This window comes from Arvicola amphibius, chromosome 4 (genome assembly GCF_903992535.2).
Source record: "Arvicola amphibius chromosome 4, mArvAmp1.2, whole genome shotgun sequence".
In the NCBI taxonomy this organism is placed as follows: domain Eukaryota; kingdom Metazoa; phylum Chordata; class Mammalia; order Rodentia; family Cricetidae; genus Arvicola; species Arvicola amphibius.
This window is the reverse complement of record NC_052050.1, coordinates 114,107,035-114,119,886: the sequence shown is the minus strand read 5'-3', so window position 1 is coordinate 114,119,886 and position 12,852 is coordinate 114,107,035.

The following is a 12,852-nucleotide window of genomic DNA, read 5'->3' as shown; positions in this document are numbered from 1 at the left end:
TGGGAGTATTTGCTGTGACAGTTCAGTCCTTCAATCACCAGTTGTATTGGTTACTTTTCTTATTGTTGTCTCCAAATACCCAACAAAGGCAAGTTAAAGAAGAGGTGATCTACTTGTCCTGACTGTTTGCCAGGCTAGAGTCCATCACGGTGGAGTAGGTAGGGCAGAGTTCATACACCCAGTACTCTTCAAATTTTTTGGTGGCGCTTCACATCTTGTTGGACCAGCAGGCAGGGAAAGAAGCTAGCACTCAGCTGAGCTTTTATTCAGGCCAGGACGCAGACCTGTTGGATAGTGCCTTCCTCCTTCAGGACAAATCTCTTACCTTCTCTTATGCTTCTATGGAAGCATCCACAGACACACAAGGGCCACTAAGAGCCTGGGAGTTTCCTAATCTGATTTTGTTCACAGTGAAGTGTGAGAGGCGATCTCTTTTCCTGTTATGTTTAGTTGTTGTGTTTGTTTGCTTCAGAAGGGTTTGGGTGGAAAAGACTTAGGTTTAAAAGGCTCTATCAGATACGATGTAGGCAATAAAATGTACTCAACTCCATTCATAGCAGCATTATTTGTCATAGTCAGAACCTGGAAACAACGTAAATGCCCCTCAACAGAAGAATAGATAAGGAAAATGTGGTACATTCACACAATGGAGTGCAAGTACTACCCAGCAAAGAAAACCAACTCACAAATTGCAATCCCAGAGAACCTAGACAACAAAGAGGACCCTAAGAGAGACATACGTGGATCTCATCTACATGAGAAGTAGAAAAAGACAAGATCTCCTGAGTAAATAAGGAGCATGGGGATCATGGGAGAGGGTTGACAGAGAGGGGAAAGGAAGGGAGCAGAGAAAAATGTATTGATCAATGAACATCAATAAAAATAGAAAAGACATTAATGATAACTTATGGGTAGAGTGAGTATAGTTTTATACCTAATTATAGGCCAAAGTCAGGGGACACCTGAGGGAAGTTTTGGGTAAAAATGGCCCAAACATCTATATTTTGTTGCATTTAGCAGTGCAATCTTTCAACCACAGTGACATATAATTTCATGGGTTGAGTCAGTTTGACCAAAGGAGAAGAGAGGAGCAAGGCAATTCTGAGAATTGGATTCATTCTTCCATCTGTCTTTGGTGACCATATGAACTAGAATACCTGCCAAATACGAAGAGGAGTGATCTAGTCACCTTCTCACCCATTCTGATGCCAGTTGATAGTCACCTCTATAATCTGTCTATAAACTGAATGTATACACATGAACAAAGAAAATTCTAACATGATGAATTTGGCTGTTGAAGTCATCCACACTTGCATTAGCAACAATGTAGAATTGATTCTTTTTTGTGTGTTTGTGGATTTTTTGTTTTTGTTTTTTTGAGACAGGGTTTCTTTGTAGCTTTGAAGCCTGTCCTGGAACTAGCTCTTGTAGACCAGGCTGGCCTCGAACTCACAGGGATTCACCTGCCTCTGCCTCCCGAGTTCTGGGATTATAGGCATGTACCACCACTGTCTGGCTGTAGAATTGGTTCTTAGGCCCTCAGCTTTATGTTATTGTTGTTATATAACAACAGAAACTATGCACCCTAGCCCCAAAGGACCTCCTTTAACCCCTGATGTTCCAGTTAGGAATCCATTCCTTTGATTTACTCATTTGCTTCTATTTAAAGGGAGATGGGGTACATGGATGGGATAAATTAATTGATACTGTTCTTCACTGATTTACAGAGAGCAGAGATGGTAACTGAAGACTTGGTGGCAGATTAATTTTTTCATTTTTAAATTTTTTTAAATAATATTTTTTCATTTTATTTACCAATCCTGGTTCCCTCTGCCTCCTTTCTTCTGTCTCCATCTCTCCCTCCCCCCATCTTCCACCTACCCCATTCCTGTCCACTCCTCAGAGAGAGTAAGGCTTCCCATGGGTAGTCAACAAAATCTGGAATATTACTTTGAGAATATTCACATGGGGAGGACCAAGACTTCCCTGCTATAACTCCACTGAGCAAGATAATCTTCCAAAAAGAATGGGCTCTAAAAGGTCAATTCAAGCTTTAGGGATATATTCTGGTCCCACTGTCAATGACCCTACAGACTTCCTCAGTCACACAACTGTCACCCACATTCAGAGGTCCTAGTTTGGGCCTATGCAGGTTCTCCCGCTGTCAACCTGGAGTCAGTGAGTTCCCATTAACTCAGGTCAGCTGTTTCTGTGGGTATCCCCATCATGGTCTTGGGCCCTTTGTTCATGTTATTTCTCATCCCTCTCTTCAACTAAACTCGGGTAGCTCATCTCAGTGCTAGCTGTTCATCTCTGCATCTGCTTCTGTCAGTTGTTGGACAAAGTTTCTATGATGACAATTAAGATAGTCATCAATCTGTTTGCAGGGGAAGGCCAGTTCAGGTACACTTGACACTATTGCTTGGATTCTTGGCTGGGGTCATCCTTGTGACTTCCTGGGAATTTCCTCAGTGCCAATTTTTTTGCTAGCTCCATAATGGCTCCCTCAATCAAGATATCTCTTTCATTGCTCTTGATCTCTGTCCTTCCCCAGTCTTGACTATCCCATTCCCTCAAGTTCTCCTTACTCCTCCCTTTTTCCCCTCTTTCTCTCCTTATCCCCTTCCTTCTCCCCTACACTCAATTTTTTCAAAAGTTTTTATTTATTTTCCCTTCTCAGGGGGATTTATTTATGTCTCCCTTAGGGTTCTCCTTGTGACCTAGCTTCTGTGGGGTCATGGATTATAGGCTGGTTTTCCTTTGGTTTATGTCTAAGATCTGTTCCAGAATTTAAATGAAGATGGAGATCTTGAAGAGACATGAAAAGTTGGTAGATGTGTTCTCTACACATGCATGTGAAAAGCAGAACTCTTGGTGAGAATCATTCATAGTATACATTTTACTTCTAAGGAGAGCAGTAGTGTTTGGCCAGGACTAGATATTGGCCAGGAAAGGAAAGTTTTGAAGGCAGATGTGAGCCTATTATGTATGGTGCAATGCATGTCTGTCCTCTGTGTTTTCTAAGAGCCCTTGGTTTGTGTTGAGGAAACTTTTCTCCTCATTCTTTCTATGCATGTTACCGGAGTAGACTCCACTGTCAACCACAGTAACTGAGCTGGTACCTGATCCAAGTCAGCCCAGAGATTCAATCCTGGGACATCTAAGACTATTGGGAAAGAGAATGGATATTGCTGTGAGAATTTTTATGATTTTAGGATGTGAATGTTTACATATGCTCACCTTTCCACCACCAAGTGAGAGCTGATTTGAATATGAAACTACTGCATAGGAGAAAGGCAATTTAAAGCTGGGAAAAAATAGAGTTTTATGAACTTGGTTGAGTTCCTACTCAAACTAGGGTCTTAACCTAGATCCAAGTCTTAACTGTTTAACTTTGAGGCTGAATTATTTCCATTTTTAAACCTATAAGGATTAGTTGCTTGCACATGAAAGTGTCTGAATTAAGAGTGTGTATATCTGGGCTAAATGCTAGCTGTAACCAGAGAAGAAAATTTGTTTATAATTATGAAGCACTATTAAAAATATTTATTGTTAGAATTTTGTATGTAACAAAAGAGTAACATTCTAGGACTATTGATATGTCTTGCTGATACACAGAAAATTGGTGAAGTAATTTGATGTGTGGGGTTTTTTTGGAAAGTAAAATATATTTTGACAGATGTAACATCATAAAATCTATTTGTGCAGTGTTGTGTGGTATTCTGATACTTGTAAATTATGTGCAATCAGGCCAAATATAACTATTCCTCAATCATCATTCTTTCTGAGGAAAACTTCTGAGATATTTTCTGTTACCCATTTTGAAATATGAAGCATAGTATTTTCCATAGTTACTGTGCCGTATCACATGCAGGCTTTCTAGTCCTTTATAAATATAACAACTTTCATTGATCAGTTATCTCTCCATTCCCCATTGGCCTCCACTGACCATTTTACTCTCAACTTTCATGTAATCAACTGTTCAGTATTATACATATGTGAGTCAATATGTGTGTGTGTATTCACAGAATTTTCCATATGATGGTTACTAAAGGTTAGTGATATAAGGTAATGTAAAAGTTCTGCATTTTAATCTTTGATACCCAAATAGTCATAAATGCCTTACGAATAATTCTGCCAATTGTTAAACTAGAAGCCATAAATGAATCTATTTCTCAGTCATTGGAGACACATTGCATTCTTCATAAAATGAGAAACCTTGGCTTCAATTGATAATTTCTCTTTTCCTAACTGCTCTTTTTGAATAGCACATTAGTTTCATTGGAAAATGTTTTTTCCCACAGTATAGTTCTACCATAAGTTTTTGTTGCACAGTTAATTTGATTGAGCATCTCCTGGAACTCTCTTTTTCATGGAATTGTGTCCAACTCTCCCAAGAGTTCCCACCTCCATGTTCTTAAAATAAAGGCTCTTAGGTTATAAAGGCCCTCCTTTATGACCAAATAAGCAATCATCATTCAATACTAATGTATCTGCAGCAATTTGAAGCATATTCTTTATGCCATTAACCACAATTATATTTATTTCTCACCAAGTTAGATTTTGTTACAACCATCAGTTTTCATTATCACTGTTAAACCTTTATAACATTGTATAATTAGTACTTATACCTAAAATTGATATCACTATAATTCAGTGAAAAATTGTTGACTATGCCCAATACTCCACTTTAAATTCCTATCAATTCTGTATCAAATGCTCAAATCTCATCTATACTTGATCAAGGATACAAACTTTAAGCAGAATATCACAATGACTAATTAGGTTGTCATTCCTTAGATCACTATTTAAGGAAGTGTGAATTTTATTTCATGCCTTCACCTCAAAATAAGAACATACATGGAACACAATGTTGTATAATAAATAGTTTTTGTTGACTTTCAAGATAACTGACTAATGTTGCAAAAGATGGTAAAGAGATTTGATTTAAATAAAAATCCTATGTATATTTTTCTGCATAGAACATTGTAGTTCATATACTTTAAATAACTAATCAAAGAACAAAACAAAACCAAACCAAAAAAGCCAAACACAACAAAAAAAAAAAACAAAAAAACAAAACAAAACAAAAAAAACTTCATAGCATAAGAGGTGATAAAGCAAAGATATAAACATGATGCCATTGGAAGTCAAGGTCTGCAGTCCTTCCAAATCACCTCAGCTCTTCCTCCTGTCTTCCCTCTGAACTTGAAGAATGATATGCACATTTTTTTCTTGATCTGCTGAAGTATAGACCATCCATACCCTATATTTATGACACAGGATGGACTGGCTTCTGGGGTTGGCCTTCATATGATGGTGTACTGGCTTCCTGAACCTGTGAGCCAGAATAAGCCCCTTTTTCTTATTGTTACTTCTGTTGTTCTGTCATAGTGACCAAAAGCAAGGAATGCATGAGTTATCACTTAAAAGTTATTGAGAACATGGACAAATGGGGACATACTGAGTTACAGGGTTCTGCAGAAATTCATGAGGGCATATCTGTTTATAAAACAAAGAAAGCTCATTAATTTTTGGAGATAATTTTTAAAATATAAATTTTAGTTTTGAAATTCAGAAGAGATATTTATTTTCTTCCTAATATTATATTACACTATGAAATATTTTATAAATATTAGTTAAAGGTACAAGAGAGTGAAAGGAGAGAGAGAATAAAATTTAATTACCCAATGTAATTATTATCAGAATCTGAGATTCACACTGCCTACTGCTCTTTGGAAGATCTGGGTTTTAGGCATTGGTTGTAAGGAGACAGTTTTACTAAAACATGTCCTTGAATAAAAAATGACTCTGTATCTTAAATATATTCCTCTCAGCATGTAAAGAGATTTTACAGAGGGACCAGGAGGAGCACAGAGAGACAATGAGCCAAAGGTCTATGATCTGGGTATCCAGGAGTTTATCTTATCCTCTTATCTAAGTGGAACTTTATGAAGAAGTTGGTCTCCCACATCCGGTTCTCCATAAATCTAAAAAGGGTGTCCTCCAAGTGAAGAGGTTTAGAGAGCAGTGAGGCACAAAAGGAAGGTAGAAAAGAAGGAATGATTCACAATGGATCCTGACACAAGAATGGGGATAAGAAACACAAGACCCATGTGGGATGTATGTATTGCTCGTGGATTAAGCTAATCAAATCTATTTTGGTGAATTAATGTATGGATATCTGAGAATTTTTCATTTACAAATGATTAATCATAAATCACTTTAAACCAGACAATTTTAAATTATCATTTGTAGATGCCTCTTTAAAAGGGCATATATGACTTTTTAAAGTAAATAATGTATAAGGGTTAACAATCTTGTTTTTTTCTGATATTCTATTTGTATATTGCCTTGGGAAAAATTGTAAAGTACTCAGTGTGTAAGGAAAGAATCTTGCTTTTACCCTAACTCAGATTTGCATCTCTTGAACATGAGAATACTTTTCACATATTTAGTACAAGGGAGCATGACTGTGAATTCTGAGTATATATCATTTCAAGAAAAACATCTATATTGTTCTCATGCTGTTACCCTATTGGGATGACCTCTATAGCACCTCCATGACAACTTGTCATGAAGACTGGTGGAAAGTCTGACCTAGAATAAATTTGAGTTCAGTTTCTACCAAAGAACCCCTTTCTCTTACTTGCCTTTTCAGTCTGAATCAGGCTTCTTCTTCCTGAAGAATTCTGTTACATTTGATCAATCTCAAGAATATTCTGCTATGGCATCAACTTTTTAAAATAATGCCCATCCAGAAAAACAAGAATATGAGCTAACTGAGAGAACATAGGCAGCATGAGTTGTCAAGTCTGACCCCAAAGACAGTTTTTCCCTCTGGCATATTATCCCTGTATTTGATAGCATACTCAGGCACAAAACTGAGAATTTATGTGATAGTAATCCCATTACCAGAAATGTTTGCATATTAGACCTCTAGAATGTAATTTAGCCATGAGATACTTTAGATGTTTTATTTAGAAAGAACATAGGCCTCTGCCATTTTTGTAATTCATTATGACCTTAGTTTTTTTAAATGCCTAATGTTCACATAAGAAAGTAAAATTTATGATGTGCTTAGCTGATAAACCAAAGTATAATTTTCTGGTTGAGTATTCTGCTAATACAGGTAGAGAAATATGAGAGTATGCTGATGTTTTAATAGGAATGAATACGTATTTCTTTAAGAACTGTATGCCATTACAAAGAAGCAACATGCTGTATCTAATTTTATCTAAGTTGATTTAATTCAAATCATATACTCACAGTTAGCAACCAAACCCAGATTCCCATACATTGGTACACCCTATGCATTGTCTTCATTTTGTAGGTTACAGACTTGTGGTTTGACCCTTAGAGTCTATGTTCCTTCATTCAACTCTGACTCTTTGGTGTTTATTGTGTTCTAGGCTTTCATGAATAATCTATGGGTCAGGTTGAGTGAAGCACACACATACACACACACACACACACAAACACACACACATCTCTTTCCTCTAACTCACCATTATTTCTAATTTCTCCTTTCCTTTGAAGCAGAGAAGAAAGAGTTGGTCTCTTAAACACTATGTGTCTTCCAGAGTGTTCCACTTTAAGGACAGTTAACATGGCTAAAGTTCTCATATACTTCAATTTCTTTATTAAATGTTTATTTTATTTTTTTCCTACATACATGTTTAAGGGCAACCTAGTGGGTTAGAAGCACCTGAATTATTCTTTTGTTTGCTAGCTACATGACCTGTGTTAAGCCGTTCCCTGAACTTACTCCACTCTAGGAAAGAAGAGCTTTGGAATTTTGTCTTTCAAATTTCCCTGATGGACATTTCAACCCATAACTGAATACTGGAAAATGTAATGACTTAAGAACTGCTAACTGCAAAACTGTAACACAAGAGATGGCCCCAAGGGGACGCTTGTGTAATTGGCAGGTGGAGAAGACTGAACACACAGGAGGACATGGGAATGGACACAAGCAAAGAAAGATTAGATTTCTTCTCTTGGTAACTGAAAAAAGAAATGGATAATGAGTCTATAGAGACCTTGATATTTTAAAAGAGAAATTTTTTATAATAAGTAATAATGGCTGTTATTCTGGCATAAACAAGGTAAATGTTCTACTTTATACAACCTCATTTCTGAGTTGAAAGTCGATGACAAATGTTTTAGAGTACATCTAGGTATTTTATTATGTTATTTTTCTGAGATTAGTCTACTGTGATTTATCATGCTGTATTCTTGTGAGGTAAGCTTTCAAATGCTGAGGCCAGAGATTAATAAACAGAAAGACTTAGTAGAAGAAATTGTGCCAGAGTGGCCCAAGTGAGTGATGCTGTGTCTCAGGTGGTGTTTTCATGATAAATTGATTGTTTTTAATACTATTAAGGATCTGGTTGTATCCCTGAAATGGATCACACTTGTATTTTATGTAACAGTAAAGAAAATAGAACCAAGATGTAGAAAATACTAAATTTGATTCAAAAGTTATATTTGAAATTACTTATTTGACCTTCTGTGGTAATGGATTGCTTATTATATTGTTCCTTAGATTTTTTAAAAAAAATATATTTAGTTATGTATGCAGTTTTCTGAGTATAAAAACGACAAAGTCAAATTAAGACTATTTCAGTAGATAAAATTGTTTTTTGTAACTTGAAAAAGCTCAGTATCTACTGGTGAATTATGCTAATACAACAAGACTGTGTGAGTCAATCTCAGGGCTAATGTAACGGGACTGTGAGAGTCAATCATTGGTGGTGCAATCTGCTGGCCTGTTCTGTCACCTGGGTACCCTGGCCCTTTGAGACAAGTCCCACCCACTCCCAACCTCTCACTTCTGTCAAGGCAAGCAGATCTCCTGCTTCCTCTCCAGCCCTTGCTCTCTCTCTGTCTCTTCTTCTAGAGGGGCAGCTTCTCTCTCTCTCTCCCCTGCCTCTCTCTCTTTCCTTCTTCTGGAGAGGCAGCTTCTGCCTCTGTCTCTCTCTCTGTCTCTCTGTCTATCTCTCTCTCAGTTTTTCTTCTGGAGAGGCAGCTTCTGCAACTCTCTCTCTTTCCCCCTTTTCCTTTTCCTCCCATTTACCCCTCCATAACCCACTAAATAAACTCTATACCCCAGCTCTCTCTGCATGGCTTTTCTATCTTTCTTTCTCCTGCAGAGGCCCCAGGCCACTGGCCAGGGGAACTACCAAGGCCTCAGTGGGACTGGCCTCAGGTCACCAGTGTTATAAATAATAACAATAGGGCTAATGCAACAGGACTGTGAGTCAAATGACTGTGAGTCATTGAAAGAATGGTGTCCTGTGTAGTCTAAACCAATCTATGTCATTTTATTGTCTTAAAGCCTATACATTTGTGAAGATAAAATTTAACCAATAATATTACAAAATAACAATAGTCACTGAATTGACAAAATAGGGATCTATGTGTCTACTAAAATTTTCTTTTCTTTATTGTGTGTGTGTGTGTGTGTGTGTATGTGTGTATGTGTGTGTGTGCATATAAAGGAACAAGATAGATGCTGTTTACTCATTTGTTTTTATTGTTTGCTTAAAAACAAACTAGCTTTATCAATAATCACTTTTACTTTGGATGTCTATTTAAATAGCTCTGACTATTCTCTTCTATGCACTTGGTGTTGAATGAACCAAGTCTGTATTACTAATGGAATTGCTTAGTCCTAAGAATGGGACATAGCCCATTCCAGAATCTTCTTATTTAACAGCCAATTTCTCTTTTGTGCGAAAAGAAGCTTTTACTTCAAGTGGGTAGAGAGAATTATTTTCAAGTGGTATAAGGACATTTCCTCAAAAACTCAAATGTAAATTTACTGTCAAATTATCTCCTTTTCTCTAAAACTCCAAATTATTTCATTTTCTTTCATGTTGGCTGAGGATGTAACCCTGAAGTGGTCATCATGGATGGCAGTCTTTTTAAAGTGTAGCACCAGTGTTATCCAAGGACATCACTCAGTAGAGCTGCCTGTTCGCTTTGAAGACCATGTGATTAAAACTGTTCTGTTACTCCTGCTTGCCCTCTAATTCTCCTTGAGTCAAATGTCCCTTTGCCATGGAAAATGGCTTTTTGAAGCTTACTCCTTGTTACAGAAATGAAGGCCAAGCAGAATGAGGGAAGTAGAAAGGGGACTGATTCCCAGAGTCAGTCATGACTTATGGAAGTTAGGAAGGAGATAAAAGACTCATAATACTTGGAGAGTTCTAATTTCTCCCTTGATCCTAGACTACCTTTAAGTTCATCTTATTTACCACACTAAATATGTTAATCTTTTGCCTTTGTTTTCTCAGTCAGGGGTAGGAAGAGGGCCCACTTGTTCATCTTAGTCAACCAGCTAGCTTATCCCCAAAATATCCACACAGAAATTGTATTAATTAAATTACTGCTTGGCCCATTAGCTCTAACTTCTTATTGGCTAACTCTTACACCTCAGTTTAACCCATTTCTATTAACCTGCATATTGCCATGTGGTAGTGGCTTACCGGGGAAGATTTGGCATGTCTGTCTCTGGTGGCTCCATGGCATCTCTCTCCTACTCTGCATTTCTTCCTTCCAGCATTCAGTTCTGTCTTCCCCACCTACCTAAGTTCTGCCCTATGAACCAGGCCAAGGCAGTTTTTTTTAATCAGTAATAAATGAAAGCAACACACAAACAGAAGGAACTCCTACACCATTTCCCCTTTTCTGTTTAAACAAAAAGAAAGGCTTTAACTTTAATATAGTAAAATTACATATAACAAAACAGTTATCAAGCAAGAATTACAGTTACAATATTTATATCTACTTTATCTTTTGCCATAAATAAGGAAAACTATCAGTATAATTGTAAATTCTTCAACTCCATCAAAGACTCCAGAAGGATATAATATTACCTAACTAAACAGGAAGTGCATTATGAACAACTTCCAAAACTCTAGAATTGACAAAACATCTTGCTGCCTGGACAGTCACCCAAAGTTCTTCTGTACTGTTGGGGAATCCATCTTCAGCCTACTTGCCCATAGTATGCAGCATACTTTTCCATGAAACAGAAATTTCAAAGACAGTTTAGCCTATCTTGGCAGTTTGTCAGTTACTTCTTCGGTGTCCTGTAGAATGTCTGGCAGACTCTTTCATGTGTCAGGAAATTTCAAAGGCAGGTCCACATATACTGGCAGTTTTCAGTCACTTTCTTCTGTGTCCTGAAGAATATCTAGAGGATTCTTTCAAGTAGGAACCCCAAAATATCATCTCACCTTTAGGCAAGTTTAGCAGTCAATTCTCTGCAGATTCTGCATGTCTAGTCTAGCAGTCCAGGCAAGAAAAGTTTCTTGTTCAGATGGCTAGCAAACTCTATAAGGAGCCTCTTCAATACACATCTTCCTCTTGAAGTAGCTTGTGCTGCCAGGAGCAGGTATGTCTCACTGTCATGAAAAGTCTTAAGTTCTTAAACATTTTAAATACCATATTCTGAAGGTCTCTGAAATATTTGAAGAATACCTATCCAACTGAAATATATCTCTAAATATCTAGAGAAAATGACTACAAGCTTGACTATTATATATGATTATCTATTAACTTGTATTTCTTAATTTTATATTATATTTTTAAATGAGCCACACAAGCATGATATCTTAATCAAGAGTAGAAATATACTTATACAGTATAACAAAATTTACCTTAAATTTGCATCAAGAAACCAAGATCTATACCAATGCAAATTATTCATATCTATATCATATCCCCCTTTAAATATAAACAAACATTTACAGACAATATTTGGGAATATGGGTGTAGATTTGTCCATACTGTTTCCTGCTATTTGGGGGCACTGTTAATCAGGTCTTTCATGGTATATCTTGTGTGCCAGGTTCATTTCATTCAGCAGTTGGGCAAAGTAATTTCTTTGTGAGGTGTTCACAGCAACCCCTCAGGGGGTCTCAGTCCATCTTACCGTACTAGCCTGGAATGAATCCACAGATTCTCGTCCTCTTTGGAAACAAAAAAGAACCTCTTTTCCAAAGTACTATATCCTTAGACTCAAATTTTGGAATCAAGATACCCTTATGTTGGTTTAATTTAGCAGCCCATACAATTAAATGGCTCTATATACTTAGCTCCTTCATAGTCAAAAAATTTAAAAAAATACAATAATATATGTAATCCAGACTCTCTGTGAATTTTCCATCTTTATGTGGCTTATTTTTCTTTTCTCCCTTTAATGTATGATTATCTGTATTCTGTCTCTTTAAAGACTTTACCATTTTAAAAAAACTTTTTAATGACTTTCTGTACACTTTTTCTTCTCTCTTCCAAGCCTACATTTATTTATCCAACACTGTGACATATTTAGAGGTCTTTTATTTCTGAATATGTCCTATTGTGAATCTGTAATTCATTACTGTCCAGTAGCACTTCTTAAAATGTGAAGAGCTTCTTAAAAACTTCAGCTGCACCATTGTTAGGGGTAATACAGTACCACCTGTTTGTCTGCACAGTCTAAAACTTAAGCCACTCTTTACTATGATATATACAGTACTTCCTGCTCTCTCTGCACAGTCCAGCATGGCTGAGCTGCTTGTGTTTCTGAGCTACACACACCGCCCCATTTCCAGGTACACAGGTGGTCCAAGTTGACATCAAGCAAGCTGCAGCAGTCTGCTCACAAAACCCACTCAAATGCTCTGTCTCCCCAAAGAGTCAGAGTTCATGTTGGTGGCACAGCTCAGAAAGCCAGCATTTTAAAATGGCTGTGGCTTTTAAAAGAGCTCTGGCATGTCACCAGCAAACAGCAAGAAACTGCGTTAAAATCTGTATCTTTTATTCTAGAACTTTTTTTTCAAGTCCTCTCAGGTTTTGTGT